The sequence below is a fragment of the Erpetoichthys calabaricus genome (assembly GCF_900747795.2).
Source record: "Erpetoichthys calabaricus chromosome 1 unlocalized genomic scaffold, fErpCal1.3 SUPER_1_unloc_3, whole genome shotgun sequence".
Lineage (NCBI taxonomy): Eukaryota > Metazoa > Chordata > Cladistia > Polypteriformes > Polypteridae > Erpetoichthys > Erpetoichthys calabaricus.
The window spans coordinates 49,582-68,328 of NW_026261594.1; the positions used below are offsets into that span (position 1 = coordinate 49,582).

The 18,747-nt window shown below is 37.5% G+C and overlaps 1 protein-coding gene across 2 annotated transcripts in view; it reads left to right on the top strand.

The window, feature by feature from the left end:
- The first annotated feature begins 16,200 nt into the window (after positions 1 to 16,200).
- LOC114669338 (gastrula zinc finger protein XlCGF8.2DB-like) overlaps positions 16,201 to 18,747 on the top strand; it is a 50,233-nt gene continuing 47,686 nt past the window's right edge. The window contains exon 1 of one of the 2 annotated variants that reach the window (XM_051921889.1): positions 16,201 to 16,404. The gene's annotated coding sequence lies outside the window, so the exon portion shown is untranslated. The remainder of the gene's footprint in view (positions 16,405 to 18,747) is intronic. The other variant, XM_051921887.1, reaches the window with a different exon arrangement.

The window sequence follows — 18,747 nt, forward strand, 5'->3', positions numbered from 1 at the left end:
GGCAGAATGCACTATACGATAGCAAGAGTTAAACAAAATAAGACGCCTCACCTCATGGATTCCCGGCTCTTTCAATTAGTATTTACTTTGCACTGTATCATTATAATCGCTCCTGTTTTTAGTATTATAATTAAACCTCATCTTTTCTTGAGATCACATTTAATAGCCTTAAATTTTTTCTTTGGTCTGACTTAATTAAAACGGAGTAGACAGAAAATAAAGGTTTATCCCTGTACTTTGCCACGATATAGGTAAGCACATTTGAGAAAGAAAAGGTGAAATCCTTAAATCACAGATGTTATTATTCAATCAAGTATTAAAATATTTCATTAATTAATACTTTACAATATTTTTGGAGCTCAAAAGTAACGAGTTCGCTACAAGAAAAGACGCCGTCAGTGGCTCAATTAACTAAGGTGGTTGCTTTTCAAATTCTGACCGTAGTGCTAGCCCGAGTTCTATCTGAGCTAAAGACTCCTAATTATTAAAAAAATAATCTCGGGTGAAATCTTTATAACCAATTTGAACTAAATAATTTTGAGAGATACTGTGGAAGGATCGCATAAAAGATCTGTTCGTGAATCATCCCCACTTAGAATCGCCATCAATATTTCGATGACTAATTGCGTAAGGCAGCTCACGTATTTACATTAATTCATCTTCTATTCATCGCCATTTGACATCCATGAACCCCTCCATTGAATAAGGTGATAACAAACCCATTGTGGTAGATCAGGTTGAATTTGCTCTGCTGCACCAAACATTCAAAGGTGTCAATCTGGAGCTCATCAGAGAGGCTGAGAGACACGGCGCAGATCAGTCATCGGCACACCAACACACAGACACACACGGGACACTCCGAGGTGAGCAGTGCACGTATCAAGGTCGGCATTAAAGATCCTCTTGAGTGCTGAGGCAACAACAAAAAGCAGCGGGATTAAAACATCTGGACCTGCTGCCGAAAAAGCATTTGCTTTTAACAACAGCATCCCTCCCTCGTAAACACATCTTCAAGGTCCGGACAGGCGATCAGTAAAAAGTTGTCTTAGTCACAGCACAGTGCAATAATAAAACATTTCCTAAAACATATAGTTGTCCAGTCTGTATCATGCCTAAGCAATCTTCCAGTTATTGAGGCGCAAACCCAGTTACTAACACATTTACCGTGTAGAACCCCCCAACACTCAAAGTAAGAACACATTCCACCTTATTAATTTAATATTTAAAAATTTAAACCACTAAACCCGCCATCAACAACTACAATAACAGTTGAAATCGTCACTCAAATATTTTTTTTTGTTATACACATAAAACAAGATGACCATTTCCATTTGATAGATCTTTACTAGTGTTCTCGCCTTGCTCGCTCTCGGTCCACGGTGGGATTTGCTGTTAAATGGAAAAAAGAAAAAGACAAACAGACTCTTTTGGGTCACAATTCACAACGGGTGGAGGTGGAACCCGAACCCACGCAAGCCTTATTATGGAGCGGCAACACTATTGCTGCACCACTACTGTTTTCAGCAATGTGTGTATGTATGTATGTATGTATGTATGTATGTATGTATGTATGTATGTATGTATGTATGTATGTATGTATGTATGTATGTATGTATGTATGTATGTATGTATGTATGTATGTATGTAATGAAGACAAAAACAATTATATATAGATGTGTACTATATAACATACGTTCAGTGTTGCATGAAAACATTGCATGAGGTGAAGAATGGATATTTATGAGAGCAGCATTATGCATTCTACAAGTCGGCATTTGTACGATGTATAATTTATAATTTTATTTTTTGCCACAAAGTATTATAGGGCACAATCATTTAACATGTATGGATCATCCACAAACATTCATTTCAATGGGAATTCTGTCGAGTTTTTGAACTCTGTTGATGCCATATGTACTTCAAACTGGAGCTCGTCAGCACCAAGCAGACATGCACACTGGAATCATCAAGCTTGGTTAGAGCACTGAGCAGACATGTGTACTAAGATTGCATCATGACAGAGCTCTGAAGCCTCAGTCATGCGTAGTGCTGAGATTGCATCATGACGAGCTTCAAACGGGGTTTTGAGGCCTCAGACATGCGTAGTACTGAGATCATGACAGAGCTCCGAAGCTACAGACATGCGCACTGGGTTAACTGAGGCTTCGAAGCGTCGAGCAGATTCAAAGCCTCAGACATGCGTAGTACTTAAATTGCGTCATGGCGGGCTTCGAAGCCTCAGACATGCATAGTACTGAGCTCATGACGGAGCTCTGAAGCCTCAGACATGCGTAATACAGAGATTGGATCACGATAGGGCTTCGAAGTCTCGAGCAGACATGGTCACTGGTTACTGAATCTTTGTGAAGCCTCAGCACACTCAAAGGCATTGACCTCTATATTTTGAGAGTCTATCTGACACTTAACTCTTTAGTTATATTTTGTAATTCGTATTGACATTACACACTTCACTTAATATAGTTAAACTACAATTCAGGTAGTTGCTGAGAAGTAATTATTGTTCTTGTGGTTTGCTGTGATTTCCTTTGTCTGATACATAGTGTCAAAGATATATTGTCATATATCAACTTTATATATATATAAAAAGATTAGTTAAATCATGCAACCTTTTTATGGAACGCTTAATTTTGTTCAAAACCGTACGTCATATAGTATACATCTATAAATATATTTTTTTGTCTTCATTAGGAGAATACAACAATCATACTCTCCTGTCAATTAAACCAATTTAACGTGCATATGTCAAACAACATATTTCCACATCCACCGCAGTAAGAACAGTAGTAGTAGTTCAGTTGTGCGAAGCTCGTTGATTATCCTGATTAGGTGGCTCAATGGTATCGCAACTGTCTCTCGGTAAAAACACCAGCAGTTCGCATCGTTGATCCTCCACTTGTGAAAGGTTTTTTTTCAATTCCTCCATTTAACAATATTCTCAGCTTGGACAGATAGCGAGCGAATCAAGCTGTCGAGGGAAGATTGGGCCGCCGTAGTCGGGCAGGGGGCACACGTCCCTAATTATATTGTGTATGTAAAGAGTTTCACTGTAAAACGTAATAAGCTTCATATTTGTGTGTTTGGAGACCCTGGTGTCGTACTGAATTTGTATTGTAGAAAAACAAACTACACTGTAAAAAATAAATCTTGCATGTGTGAAAAATAATTTAAAAAATTAGCTAAATATAAGCAAAAAAATTGTTACTTTAATTAAAAAAAACGACTTTTACCCTTTTTATTGATTATTTAATTCCAATTCAGTAAAAAAATCAAGAATACAGTGGTGTGAAAAACTATTTGCCCACTTCCTGATTTCTTATTCTTTTGCATGTTTGTCACACAAAATGTTTCTGATCATCAAACACATTTAACCATTAGTCAAATATAACACAAGTAAACACAAAATGCAGTTTGTAAATGGTGGTTTTTATTATTTAGGGAGAAAAAAAAAAATCCAAACCTACATGGCCCTGTGTGAAAAAGTAATTGCCCCCTGAACCTAATAACTGGTTGGGCCACCCTTAGCAGCAATAACTGCAATCAAGCGTTTGCGATAACTTGCAATGAGTCTTTTACAGCGCTCTGGAGGAATTTTGGCCCACTCATCTTTGCAAAATTGTTGTAATTCAGCTTTATTTGAGGGTTTTCTAGCATGAACCGCCTTTTTAAGGTCATGCCATAGCATCTCAATTGGATTCAGGTCAGGACTTTGACTAGGCCACTCCAAAGTCTTCATTTTGTTTTTCTTCAGCCATTCAGAGGTGGATTTGCTGGTGTGTTTTGGGTCATTGTCCTGTTGCAGCACCCAAGATCGCTTCGGCTTGAGTTGACGAACAGATGGCCGGACATTCTCCTTCAGGATTTTTTGGTAGACAGTAGAATTCATGGTTCCATCTATCACAGCAAGCCTTCCAGGTCCTGAAGCAGCAAAACAACCCCAGACCATCACACTATCACCACCATATTTTACTGTTGGTATGATGTTCTTTTTCTGAAATGCTGTGTTCCTTTTACGCCAGATGTAATGGGACATTTGCCTTCCAAAAAGTTCAACTTTTGACTCATCAGTCCACAAGGTATTTTCCCAAAAGTCTTGGCAATCATTGAGATGTTTCTTAGCAAAATTGAGACGAGCCCTAATGTTCTTTTTGCTTAACAGTGGTTTGCGTCTTGGAAATCTGCCATGCAGGCCGTTTTTGCCCAGTCTCTTTCTTATGGTGGAGTCGTGAACACTGACCTTAACTGAGGCAAGTGAGGCCTGCAGTTCTTTAGACGTTGTCCTGGGGTCTTTTGTGACCTCTCGGATGAATCGTCTCTGCACTCTTGGGGTAATTTTGGTCGGCCGGCCACTCCTGGGAAGGTTCACCACTGTTCCATGTTTTTGCCATTTGTGGATAATGGCTCTCACTGTGGTTCGCTGGAGTCCCAAAGCTTTAGAAGTGGCTTTATAACCTTTACCAGACTGATAGATCTCAATTACTTCTGTTCTCATTTGTTCCTGAATTTCTTTGGATCTTGGCATGATGTCTAGCTTTTGAGGTGCTTTTGGTCTACTTCTCTGTGTCAGGCAGCTCCTATTTAAGTGATTTCTTGATTGAAACAGGTGTGGCAGTAATCAGGCCTGGGGGTGGCTACGGAAATTGAACTCAGGTGTGATACACCACAGTTTGGTTATTTTTTAACAAGGGGGCAATTACTTTTTCACACAGGGCCATGTAGGTTTGGATTTTTTTTCTCCCTAAATAATAAAAACCATCATTTAAAAACTGCATTTTGTGTTTACTTGTGTTATATTTGACTAATGGTTAAATGTGTTTGATGATCAGAAACATTTTGTGTGACAAACATGCAAAAGAATAAGAAATCAGGAAGGGGGCAAATAGTTTTTCACACCACTGTAAATGTAACTTATTATTTTTTTTAAATTTAAACATTTTTTATAACTTATTCAAAGTAAAAAAGTGTACTGTGAATTTAACACATTTAAGTTAAGTTAAATTTAATGATACTGCACTTCCGCTCACTCGATGTCTCAACAACAACGCATTCACCTCTAACATTTATTCATAACAAGAGTGTTTTTACTACGAATGTGTAAGTATAAAGCATTTAAATCCTGTAATGAATAACTAGTATTTAATTTGGTTAGTTACAGATGTAAGCACTTGTTGTTTTCATCAAACCTTTTCCCTTTATGTGTTAAGCATGGCAAGCGTCTTTTTAACAACCTTCCTCGTTAGTTTCCTTTAAAAAGCAAACATATTTCTCGGAAAGCTACGTATGTTCATATATATTTTTTATTGTTTAAAATTACCATTTTACACAGAAAAAGAAAATGGCACTTTGAGATAAGTTTGAGAACGATATGGCATTTGTCCTAAACTACGGCCTGTAAATAAATATTAAAAAATGTTTGCCTAACCGTCACAGTTTTATTTGACCTCTTATTTAATTCGTGTTCTGCATAGGTCTTGTATTTTCTGGTTATTTTTCTCGCGATGAAAAAAAAAACTTGCGATTTTCTACGTCCTATTTTATTTCTCAATTTTCACTGAAAAATGTGGGCCTTCATTTAACCGTTTGTGCTTGCGTATAGGCCACAGGATTTCACTCACTTCACGCTCTCCTTTTCTTTGCCGTGTACCTCTCATTCCAGGGGCATTACTTAATTTAGAAATACTTTTTGTATAAGTAAGCAAAAGAAACCTTCTTTTCACTTGAAGGTTAGAATGTTAGAGCATATGCCGTGGCAATTGTCATAATGAACTACTAGCGTGTCATTGTTTGTTGCTTGCAAAAAATCTCTTTCTTAATATACTTATATATTTATTTTTGTTATCTATTTCTAGTTTCACAACAAGAGTTTTCATTTAAAGGTCACTGTAAGAAATGTCAAGCTTTGCAGTATAATTCTAAATATATAAGAAAGTAATATTTGGTCAATTAGTTATTCACTCCCACTTCAGTGCATTATTTGGATAATCAACTGAATGATTTTAATATAATGCATTCATATAAGCAAAAACTATTATCAAGACATGCCTGTACCCAAGAATCATTTGAATCATTTTTAATTATAAAGATTTTACTTTCTCCTGCCTTAAACAAATCTAAATTTGCATTAGTTACACTTCATCCACAGATATTTGATTTAATTTAAAATAATTTTAAATATAGCCACCATCATTTTATTACCTAATACTTTTGAATTTATAGTCATTTTTTAAAAATCTATGAAGTTGGCTTATTCTGTGTCAATAAGTCTATAGGTTATCAGTCAGAACACCTTCAATTTTTTTTTGTTTTGTTTTTCTGTAAAAGTGCTGTGATTACGATTAATTATTAGTAAGGTGCATCTGTTCATATTTTTGATTTTTTTTTTTTTTTGCATTGCCCATTTTCTAATGCTATAGCTTCTCATGTATGCTTAAAAATTAGATTGAAGTCATTTTCTGAATGAATAACTTGACTTGATTATCAGTGTAAAATGGCTGCTGTTGTCTGTTACTCATTGTTTTATCATGGGGTTATTAAGTTGGCTGTGCCTGTTTTATCATAGGTGTGAGATCATGAGGTGGCCATGTAAGATGTGCACACTAATTTTACCCAAAAGAGGAGATCTCCTGAAGCATTACAGGCTACATCATGGGACATTAGCACATGGAAGTCATTTACCTTGTCTGCATTCAAATTGCCCTTGCTCTTTTAAAACATGGAATGCCCTTCGCACACATTTATCAAGATACCATGTAGCAGAAACATCCATAGAGCCTGGAGTGCCACTTTCTTTTACTTGCAAAGTTTGCAGTGCTCATTTTTCCTCAGAGAAGGAGTACTTTCAACATATTGGAAAACATCTAAAAAGCAATGAAACAGTGGAATGTGTTTTTGATGGATGTAATTTCAGGACAAATATATATGGAACATTTGTCACTCATAAAAGCAGAAAGCATAATCCACATTTATTTAAAGATTTTAAGGAAGATGTGATTAACATCTACAATAACCAAGCTAGCGTTCAGCCAAATATAAGTGCCTTTTTTGTTTCAGAAGATAAAGACAATGAAGGCCCACGTTTATATTGTATTAATCAGAAAGATGCATCAGATTGTGTTTTGCAGAAGATTGGCCTTCTGATGCTGAAGTTAGAAAGTATCTATAATATTTCCACCAAATGTATTCATGATTTAGTGGATGAACTGCAGTTTATATCAAGTTCAGCATCAGTTCAAATTACAAGAAACATTGTTGTATCAAACTTGCAAAAGAATAAATGCACCCTTGATGAAGATAGTATCACAACAATAGTAGAAGAATTATGTGAACTCAATCCGATTAGCAAGGCATTTGGAGAAGATGGTCTCCTTTCCTCTGCATTTAAAAGAAGACAGTATTTTAGGGAGCATTTACAAGTTGTTGAACCAGTAGAGTACATCCTTAGTGCTAGTGAGAACAGAAGCTTTCAGTATGTACCTTTTCTTCAAAATTTACAGCTAATCATGAATAATAAAGGTCTTACCGAAGATATATTAAAAAAAACGTTTAAGTACGTCTTCAAAGTTTGAATCATTTTATGATGGCAGAAATTTCAAGGAAAATTATTTTTATATTGGAGAAGAGTTAAAAATGTCTATTATTCTTTATATTGATGATTTTGAAGTGTGTAACCCACTTGGAACTTCTCGGAAGAAACATAAAATAACAACTGTGTACTGGGTTTTGGCAAATGTTCCATCAGAATTGCGATCTACATTAACATCAATAAACGTAGCTCTTCTGTGCAAGGCTGAAGATGTGAAAAACTTTGGCTATGAAGTAGTTCTAAAACCACTTTTAAAAGATTTGTCTGTCTTGGAGCAGGAAGGGGTTTATGTTTCAGGTTTTGGTAGAAATGTCAAAGGAACTGTGCATTGTGTTGTAGCAGACAATCTTGGTGCTCATTCAATTAGTGGGCTTGTTGAAAGTTTCTCTGGGTCCTATGTATGTAGATTCTGCCTTGGTCTTCATCAGGAATATCATCAAAAAGAAGTGCGTTCAGGAGCTTTTTCACCTCGTACAAAGGAAACTTATGCTGTTCATATTCAAGCTGTAAAGAAAAATCCTACCTTGCTACATTCATTTGGTGTTAAAAGAGCGTGCCCACTGACAGAAAAACGAAATCATTTTCATTTTGTCCATGGCTACCCACCTGATGTGCTACATGATCTTTTTGAAGGCATAATTCCATTGGAATTTGCATTGTGCCTTACCGTTCTCCTCCAGAAGAAATACTTTACTTTAATTGAATTTAATGATGCAATCAAACTTTTTCCTTTTAAGTGGAATGATAAAACAAATTCACCCCAGTCAATCCCATTAAATTTTGCCAACCGAAAAAATATTGGTGGAAATGCACATGAGAACTGGGCCTTAATAAGGTTTTTGCCCTTTATTATGGGATCAAAAGAGCCTTCAGATGAGCCAGCATGGCAGATTCTAATGATGTTAAAGGATATAGTTGAGCTAGTAGTAGCCCCTGTCCACAATGAGGAAAGTATAGCTTATCTTGATTCTAAAATATCTGAACATCGCTATAGATTTTTAGAATTATTTCCTCATCAGCAGTTGACCCCCAAGCATCATTTTCTAGAACACTACCCTGGAATGATAGAAGCCTTTGGTCCTTTAGCTGGTTTGTGGACAATGCGTTTTTAGGCCAAACATAGGTTTTTTAAGCAAGTAGTAAGGCATACTAACAATTTCAAAAATGTATTGCTGTCATTATCAATGAAGCATCAGTTAATGATGGCCTACCACGTTCATGCAAATGTGTTGACACCTGAAGTGTGTGTTACTAAAGTTTCAACAATGCCTTTAGAAATGCTACATGTAGACATACAGAAAGCAATAAGAAAATCGTCAGCATTATCACCTGTTAACTTATCCAATGCCGTATCCCACTATAGGACAAGATACACTTCTGGAATGATCTTGCCATATGGCTGTACTGGAGGTCTTCCTGATTTTGTAGAAATAGTTCAGATACTTGTCTCTGAAAATAATATCAGCTTCATTGTGAAGACTCTGAATGCCTGGTATCATGAGCATTTTAGGTCATATCAGCTTGAATATTCTGGTAAAATAATTCTTGTGGAGCCACAGAATCTTGCTGATGTTTACCCACTTACAGCTTATAATGTGGCCGGAAAGCGCATGGTTACTCTGAAACGTTATATTTGCTGCTGATTTTAGCCAATGCAATAAAATATCTCATATTTATAGTAACTGCTCTTTTGATTTGAGTATATTTTCCTGACATACAATTGTAAAACATTTAATTTGTCTTATTTATTTTTGAGCAGTTAGTATAGAGGTTTTAGTAAGATTGTAAATTTTCTGAGTACAGAACACCCATTATAAGATCTTCACAATTCAAACACAGTACCTAAACATGCTGATCTTGTACATCTGTATGTAAACTGTCCCTAAAAGGTTTAGGATACACATGTCTTTAATCATTTCTATTTTCATAACTTTTAGGTTCATAGGTGATATGGAGCCTGCAGCGCTTAGAGTGATCTTTGATCATGATATCAGAAAGTTAACATTTCCCACTGGAATACCACCTACAGTGGAAGAACTGAATATCGCAGTAAAAGAAGAATTTGGATTAACGGGGGATTTCAGCATTCAATATCTAGACTCTGAATTTTCAGACAACTTCTCCCTGATTTCCACTAACCAAATTAAGCACAAAAACACAATAAAAGTTGTGCAACTTGCTCCCATAATTCTGAATGTATATTCCCCAGAAGAAAAAATTAACAATATCTCTGATGATACGGCTTCAACAACCTCACAAGATACTGTTGAACTGCCTTCAAGAAGTACTCAAGACAGATTACCATGGCCAAAGGATTTCAAAATCCCATGTTTTGCCCCTGAAACAGAGATAGTACTTGAAAGGGCAAATGAGGCTTATATGAAGGATGGCACACTCTTGACTATGCCAAAAGTGAAAACAGACATACTAGAAAAATTGGCGCAGTTCATTCATACATACACAGTGTATCCAACAGCAGCACAGATTTCTGCAGTTGCAGAAGCTCTTATAAGAAGACATCCTTGTTTAAAAGAGCCTGGCTCTTATTCTGGGTATTATGGCTGGCAGACCAGTATCAAATACAAGATGGGCAACTTTAGAACTAAGCTGAGAGCCTTCGGAGTTCCAGAGGTCACCTGCAATTCTCTCAAACATAAACATCCAGAAGACAGGAAGTCAGTAAAAAATATTTAAAAAGCTAGAAAAGCAGAGGTCAACTACCTGCCACCTTACCCTGCAGGAGAAAATGAGGAAAGCATGGAGGAAGAGAGAATACAATTACTGAATGAAACACAAAAGAAGAACAACAACTCTGTACGGAAAGATAAAATGGCAAAAACATTCGCACAAAGAAGAAATGAAGTTGTTAACCTGTGCCCCAGTGTTCAAGATGTTAAAGAGAGATGGCTGCTCTTTTTGATACAGATGAGGTTAGTCATTAGTACTGAAACAGCACTTACTGTTCATAAGGAATCTCATAGACTTTATATACTTCAGTTAAAGTTCCTTTTGTCACATTAGTGTCTATGAGCTATTGAGTAAATATAGTCCTCTTCATGATAAGTAGGAATATATTATGCCATAAATGTTAGATAACATTTCTTGAATGACATGTGAGACTTAATTATGCACACAGTTTTATATTTATTTATTTGTATGTTTATTACTGTGCCAGCTGGCACCCTGTCCAGCATTAGTTTCTCCTCTTAATACTGCTAGGATAAATGTTTTTTCTCTGTCTTTCAGCTCAATGAAGAATTTCAGAGGATCACAACTCTACATTTAAAACCATCATTTATGCTGATGTTGGACCAATATACTCCAAAATTATTATTCATGTTTCATAGCAAGGGAGGAGCACTTGGACAAAGATTACAGATCCAAATGACAAAACTTCATCAGGTACTCTTAACTTAAACACTTTGAAAGATTTACTTAAAATTTAGGAGTTTGCATGTTCTCCCTGTGTCTGCGTGGGTTTCCTCCCACAGTCCAAAGACATGCAGGTTAGGAGCATTGGCGATCCTAAATTGTTCCTAGTGTGTGCTTGGTGTGTGTTGTGTGCCTTGCGGTGGGCTGGCGCCCTGCCCTGGGTTTGTTTCCTGCCTTGCACCCTGTGCTGGCTGGGATTGGCTCCATCAAACCCCCGTGACCCTGTGTTGGGATATAGCAGGTTGGGAAATGACTGACTTAAAACTTACTTAAAATGACAAAATATAAAAATGCTTTTTGCAGCAAAAATCTGAAAAAAGAAAATCTGTTCTGTTAAAAATTGCATAGTTTGTTTTCTAATTGACTATATGAATAAAATAGCAAACAACAAAATAATATGTATTTAGTCCAATAGGAAAATATGAGGTGTATATATTTGTTTCTCATTCACTGGTTCTTTATAAAATGTAGTGTCTGTTTGAAAAAACTGAATTGCATGTAGTTGAGTTCAATATTCTGTCTTATTCTAGATTTCAAACAATTCTCCCATTGAGAGGAAGCGAGAAGTTTTATGTTGTTTGGTTGATTATCTGGGTGAGAAAGTAGATGACCTCATTAAATACTACCAAGTAAGTTGAAAGCTGTGGGATCACTGGGGATTGTACATAGTAGTTTGCTGTTTTCCATTACAGTATAATAGCTCCTTCTAACCAGCAACATATAAAATAAATATTGTACCTTAAACTGAAGATAAACCACTGTGTATTCAGCTGGCAAGTATGGAAACTTAATGAACCATTGAATATTATTGAATATTGTGCATCCTTATATTAATTACAGTATGTCAATTTAAAATGCATATGTCCCATTTTATTTTCACACATTTTCAAAAGCTGGTTCCTGATTTTTTTTTTTTTTTTTTTATAGGATGCTGAAAGAACCAGTATATTGCAGGACCTCACCCAGCATGTGATGAAAATATATGTGATCAAAGAGGGTGAAAGCCCAGAGGACGTCAGCATTGTCCTGGAGGGTACCCAGGTTATGACTAATCTTGGAAGTGTGGCCAAGGCTTCCTCCATACTTCTAGGTTTGACTTATGCACTAAACCTCAGCTACCCAAAAGAGCTTAAATATACTTTTGAGGTGTTTCAGAAGCTCTTTTTGAATCTGGACAATTCAAATCTCTCCTCCAAAGTGCAGGCTCTTAAGAACAAACTTTTAGTCTAAAAGTATTATATTGACTATTTCTTGCCTTTGTTATGACTTCTGTGCCCAGTTCAGCACCAATTAACATTAATGTGTTTATGGAGAAGCAATACTCTTATTTTGTTATAAAGAGTTGTGCAATAGGATTATTTCATTCAAAATGTCTGAAATGTGTTCTCTTCTGAAATGTGTATGTGTGATTTTATATCACAGGGTACTTCAAGAAAATGCTGCTTAAAATTTTTGTTGACACAAAGTCCTGCTCCATTTAATCAAGTTGACATAGTTTTTAATCAGATAAAGAAACCTGTCTTACAACTGTACAGTGGCAGACCCTATCAAGATCTACCAAGACCCTAGTTTTTCTTAAATTACATTACATTTGGGGTTTCAAGGGATTTTTGATTTTTCTGATTAGCCAGATAAGCTCTGCTAGTGGTTGTGGAAAATTGTGGGCCATTCGGGCACTTCTAATACAAGTTTGGTAGTAATTGTGTTATTTAGGATGATTCTTTGGATATTAAGATATCCATTTTGTCAGTTTTCTTATGTTCAATTTGAAAAGGAATGTTAAGTTTAATGGATAGTTTTTTCACTGAAATGTTCAACTAATCAACACCAATTTAATGTATCATCGAATTTATTGGTTTTAGGAGGATGGAAAGATACATTTGTCATATTATAATGTTAAAGTTGCTAAACATCTATTACCAAAACAGTGGTTAATACACAGAAAATTGAACAAATTTTAAAAAGTCATGCAATCTCCTTAAAGATAAAAGTTTGTTTAATTTCAAAAGAGATTTCTGGCAAAGGTTCCTGGTGCTCAAGTATCAAATGTTTAAATTTGAAAATATAACTCAGTTTGTTTGACTATCTGGGTATGTTTGAATAAATCAAGATATATGCAATTTTATCATTTGTTTGTTATAGTCATTACTGTGGAGCACAGAATGTTGGATTATTACTTTTTTTTTGTGTGTAACTCAAATGAAAATCTGAGCAAAAAAACTTATTTTTGCTACTACTTATATTTAGTCAAACTCATTTATTTTAGGTAAATTTGAGTAAATTAATATATTAAGTATACTCAATAGTTCAGTAGAGTAAATCTACTCAAAAATATTGCTTGTAATTTGTTGCCTTATTTTTTTTAAGTAATTTTAACACACTACTTTTTACAGTGTACCGCCAGAGAAAATTAAAGGTATATTAAGGACGTACAAGCCAGCGGACGTACAAGACAGTATTACTGTCACAGAAAATTAAAGACACACAATACACGACGGCAGCCCACGAAGAACGGTCAGCTCAGAAAGTAAACATCAAGAAAAGAAAGGCTGAAAGAAAGAAAAATACGACCAACAAAAAGAATGAGGTCAAGGTCCCTTGCCATTTAATATAGACTGTTCCTACTAATGTTTATGCACTACCGTTCTAGCGCCCGTTATTGTAACGGGCTAAATGACTAGTTTAACAATATTTTCGAACTTGGATGGATAGCGAGCGAATCGAGCTGTCGAGGGAAGGTTAGGCCGCCATAGTCGAGCAGGGGGCACTCGTCCCTATTATATTATGTAAAGAGTTTCACTGTAAAACGTAATAAGCTTCATATTTGTGTGTTTGGAGACCCTGGTGTCGTACTGAATTTGTATTGTAGAAAAACAAACTACTGTGCAGCATGCCTAAATGTGTCTTTTCGTTTCTGATCGCTATACGGCACTTCCAATTTGAGACAATTCGCTATAAACAGTTTCAGCCAATCAGCGCCTTCTAAACATGCAGAATGACAGTGTGACCCTTTATTGTAGCGGCGCAGCATCTTCGTTTCAGTCAGTCATTGTCCTGTTAGACTATTTACTGTTAAGTGCTGCTTGAGCTACCGTTTACAGTAGAACAGGTAGCCTACGTAGTTCTTAAATTGATATTGAAATGCACACACAAGTCTCCTAAATTATTTATTAAAATGCCTACGTTTACAGTGTCTGTTTTAGGAAGTCATAGTTTTTACTTGTTCCCGTTATTAGGAATTATAATTTCTCAGTGTCACATATTATTAGTTACTACTCGCGAGTCCCGTATCATTGAGATTCTGATTTATATTCTGTATAAGCAAACTTTTTAAAAGGAGCGTTAAATGAACTGACTATAGCAGACTTGTTATCTTCTTAAAATGACTTTATTGATTTGATATTGACAATTAATCATAAGGTCATAAATCAAGGAGGATATGAGTTTGCATGGACTGTGCTGTTTCTTTGTTTTCGTGACATCGCGTCAGTAGAGAGTGTGTGACGTTAACAATGCATTCTGTCCTAAATGACAGCGCACACGCTTTTTGATATTTCCTAAAGGCCAATGTGTCTCAGTTTGCTCATTAATATATTTTAACAGTGTATTTTAGTGAGAATGATTATAAACATATTACCCGTTCAGTTCCCATGTAGATATGTAACGTTTGGTGAGAATAAATAAAAAGTAACAACACATATAATAGTTATGTTGCATTGTTTATGATTAACAAAACTCATAGTTTATGTGAAATGTTCTACTTATACAGTCGATTTATTCCACTTCTGAAGGTGTACACTGTCGGTATTCTCCATTGCATTTGCCCCCCAGTGTAACGTGTGCCAGTACAACTGAAGGGTGGCAGACGAGCTCACGTAATGGGTGACAAGGCACATCCTCACCCTGATGCCGAGGCTCTTGTCATGAATATTCCCATCTTGTGCTTTTTCTCGTTCTTGCCAGTTTACTATTATTATTGGACACGTATGTAGAGGGAATGTGTGTCTTATTTTATGTTTATGAAAGGAAGGACAGTAAAGCCTTGAATGAAACTGAGTGTTGATGCTTTGGGTAACAAGACAGGTGAGGAGCAGGGAACGTTAAATGTGACAGTGACTGCGGGGGATTGTGGAACTGGAAGATGGTTTAAGAATACAGAAACGACAAAAGCTTAGTCTTTCAATAATTTTATTTACATCAATGATTTATCTGTTGTGCTGCAGTTTGTAAGATTACTTATTTACCCCCCAGCGCAGCCTTTGATAAGATGCATTCAGAAGGAAAGGATGTTGCTGACAAAGTCAGTTGTGATTAGTTATGCAACAGATACTTTTACTCACATTGTTTTTTGGAAATCAATAATACAACTCAGCTACACATCTGGGAATCACTGAATAGTAAAAACGTTTAATGACGAGTGTCTTGCGCATATACTGGTGTAATGACCACGTCGGCTTTAGTGAAGCGTTTCTTAGCTTCTCTGATATGATCGACATGGGGTAGAATAGATTCTGGATTGTTATAATACGTGCTACCTTACGCAAAATATGCTCATTAATTTGTTACAGATTATAGGTGGACACGATTCCACACCAAGGAAAAAGGTGCCCCATGTAAATCGTTCATAATGTCTCCAAAATATATTTGTTAACTTACGGACAAGTACTACTTAACTGTTTTATACAAGGTCCTTATGTCAACATATGTGAGTCCCAATTAGTATTTGAACTCGGGTTAGCGCACCTTATCGCTGTGGCAAGAACAACTGCTTTTACACTTTGAGCTAAAGCAGTTCAGCAAACGAGTAAGTGACCAAATCGACTGCTGACTGCGCAGATATCAATGACGTCATTACGCTAGCGTGCCTCAAAATCACGTGACGGGCGCATTTGAAACAAGCCTCGAAGCGGTACTTTGAACTCCAGTGCGTCGAAAGATCGACACAGTGTCGAAACCTCAGTATCGAGCAGCCCATCACTAATGTCTACAATCGCTGTAACGTATGGTGCTGTGGCTCTGCAAGTAGATATTATTGGAGTCTCCAAGCATTGGCATAAATCACAAGTCTTTTTAAAAAGGATGTGAACATGTATAGTAATCCTAGAAAGACCTCCTCTATGGATGGCATGATTAGATAGAACAGCTGTTAAGTTTCCCGGCGCATAGTCGACGTTTTAATTTCGCCTTCAACTGTTGAGCAAACTGTCACGTGTAGCTATGGTCGCGTACGGCTGACGTCACCCAGGGCGACGGCTACTGAAGCTAAGCTGCTTCCCCGCATTGTAGCGACAACTGCACGAGAGGAAGACTGCTGGGGATGAGTCAGAGGTTTCAACGAGGTTAGAAAGTTTTCCATCGCCGACAAACGGAGGGTAAGTGCTTCGGGTTTTGGGGGCGCACTTTATGCATGTATGAGTTTTAATTCGCTCCACTCAGACTTACTGCACGCGACTTGAGTGAGAGGCGCGCGGTGCGTTCGTGTTCTTCAGCTCAGCTGCGGACTTTGCTCGAGTGAATCCCCCTGTGGCCTCCCACGTGCTTTTGTTCATTGGTGTGTGTCTTCGATTCAGTTCACGTGGTCGAGTCCCATTTTTAAGAGCACCCAGACGCAACTGCTTCATACATCAAAAGCCCGGAGTCTCTTTTGGATGTTCGGTGTGCTGTGGCCCTTCTTAACCTGCGCCACTGTGTTATCAGACCAGTCCGGTTTGTTGTTTATGTGAACCCCCAGGTACTCGTAGCTCTGCACGACTTCTGTGTTCTCCTCTGTAATGGCGACTGGTCTCTGAGGCTCTTTGGCGCGCCTGAAGTCCACCAGCAGCTCTTTTGTTTTGCTGATGATGAGATGAAATCAAGGTGGTGCAGTCAGAACTGAAGTGTCAGCTCTGTGAGAAGAAAGCCCATTACAGAGACAAACGCGACCACAAGTTACAACAAAACAATATGAAGGAAGTGTGGAATGGGGTGAGGATCATCACTGGCAGCTGTAAAACATGCAGAGGAAGGTAACAAGAGCAGAGACAATGAACTGAAGCAGATCTTCAACGGGTTTGACTCATTCTTGCCAGTCCAGCCCTCTGTGTGCTCTGCAACTCCTCATCTCCAGACATACAGGCTCTCTTCATATTCATTAGGCTTTCAGGTTTTTTGCGATCCATCGTTTGTTTTTAGGGAAACAGTACATTGCCTTTGTGAGGACTGTACTATCCACAGAAAGGTTGATATAATTTGTGATACAGTGGCTGAGACCCCCAGTGTCCTGGCAGTGTGAGTCACAAAGCATTTCCCACTCAGTGTTCTCAAAGATGTCTTTCAGAGCCTCCTCAGTTTTTCTTGTCCATTCCTGAATGGTCCTAGTGGTAATTGGCAGCTGCTGGACAATGAGTTTATATGTGGGTATGAGCTGTAACAAATTATGGTTTGATTGGCATAAAGTTTGCAAAGCACCAGAGTTATATGCCTCTTTAATACTGGTGCACAAGAAGTCTAGGGTCTTGTTTTCCTTTGCTGTACACTCTACAAAATGCTACAAAAATCAGTGAGGGTGGATGAAAGTGAAACAGGGTCAAACACCCCAAAAATTGTGATGAAAGCACGGGGATGGTCAGTAGAGTTTGCTTATTACAGAGTATACTGTGTCTGTTGTGATTGCTGCATCTGCCGAGGGGAGATATTAACTATCAGCACAATGGCATGTGAAAACTCAGCATTTAATAAGATTGTAAGCAACCCACCCCCACCCCATAAAAGCACTACATTCAGGCCCGGTGCTTTAGATAGATAGATACTTTATTAATCCCAATGGGAAATTCACATTAATCCCAATGGGATTTAATTTTAATAGTAATGTGTCCAGTGTTGCACCATTTTTCATTCTCAACAATGGCAAGTCCACCTTCTTTCTTCCTACCACTTTTGTTTCTGCTTCTGTGCATCCACACAATTTTAAATCCATCCAGTGCACCCATAGAGTCTGGTGTTTCAGCTCTAAGCCTCATCTAACTGAAGCACATGAAACTGCTGAGTTTGTGTTCCGTTTGGCTCCTGACCAGCTGAGAGCTCATCCATTTTATTCACCGTTGATCTTTTCATGCCCATAGTGACAGAAGGCAGCTATGATGTGTGCTTCTTATCTTGTTGTGGAGTCGGACACCTGCTCTTTTTACCTCAGCCTCCTCTCTGTAGCTCTGTTGGCAGCTCAGCAATTAGATCAGGCACTCTGGGAGACAAAGGGCGCAGGTCTGGCAGTTGCTGTCGCAGGTAGGCGAGTCAAACCTTCCTCAACACTTTGGTTATCGAAGATCTCCAGAAAAAAAAATAACAACAAAGAAAACCAAACACGGGTGCTGCTGTTACATGTGGCCATTCGTGGTAGCACTGGATGTTGCTTTTGACAATCCATGCATTGCTTGAATGGACAATTATGTAAAAGTTATTTACTTTTCTTTCGTTATGAAATATGACAAACTCCCAGATTTTATTGCTAAAGCCAAACCAGTAATGCCTGTTAGTGAGTATTAGAGAAGTTAATAGAGATTTGTGGGTTCTGTTACTGCCTCACAGTTCTAGCTGACTGAATTTGTATCTCAGCCTGATTTTTAATTCTCTATGCAGTTTCCATGTCTGCTCTTTTATTCTTATTTTCTCCATTTCTCTAAAGATGCTCAGGTTTAGAGGCATGGCAAGTCTGACTTATCTTGGTGTGGTCGTGGACT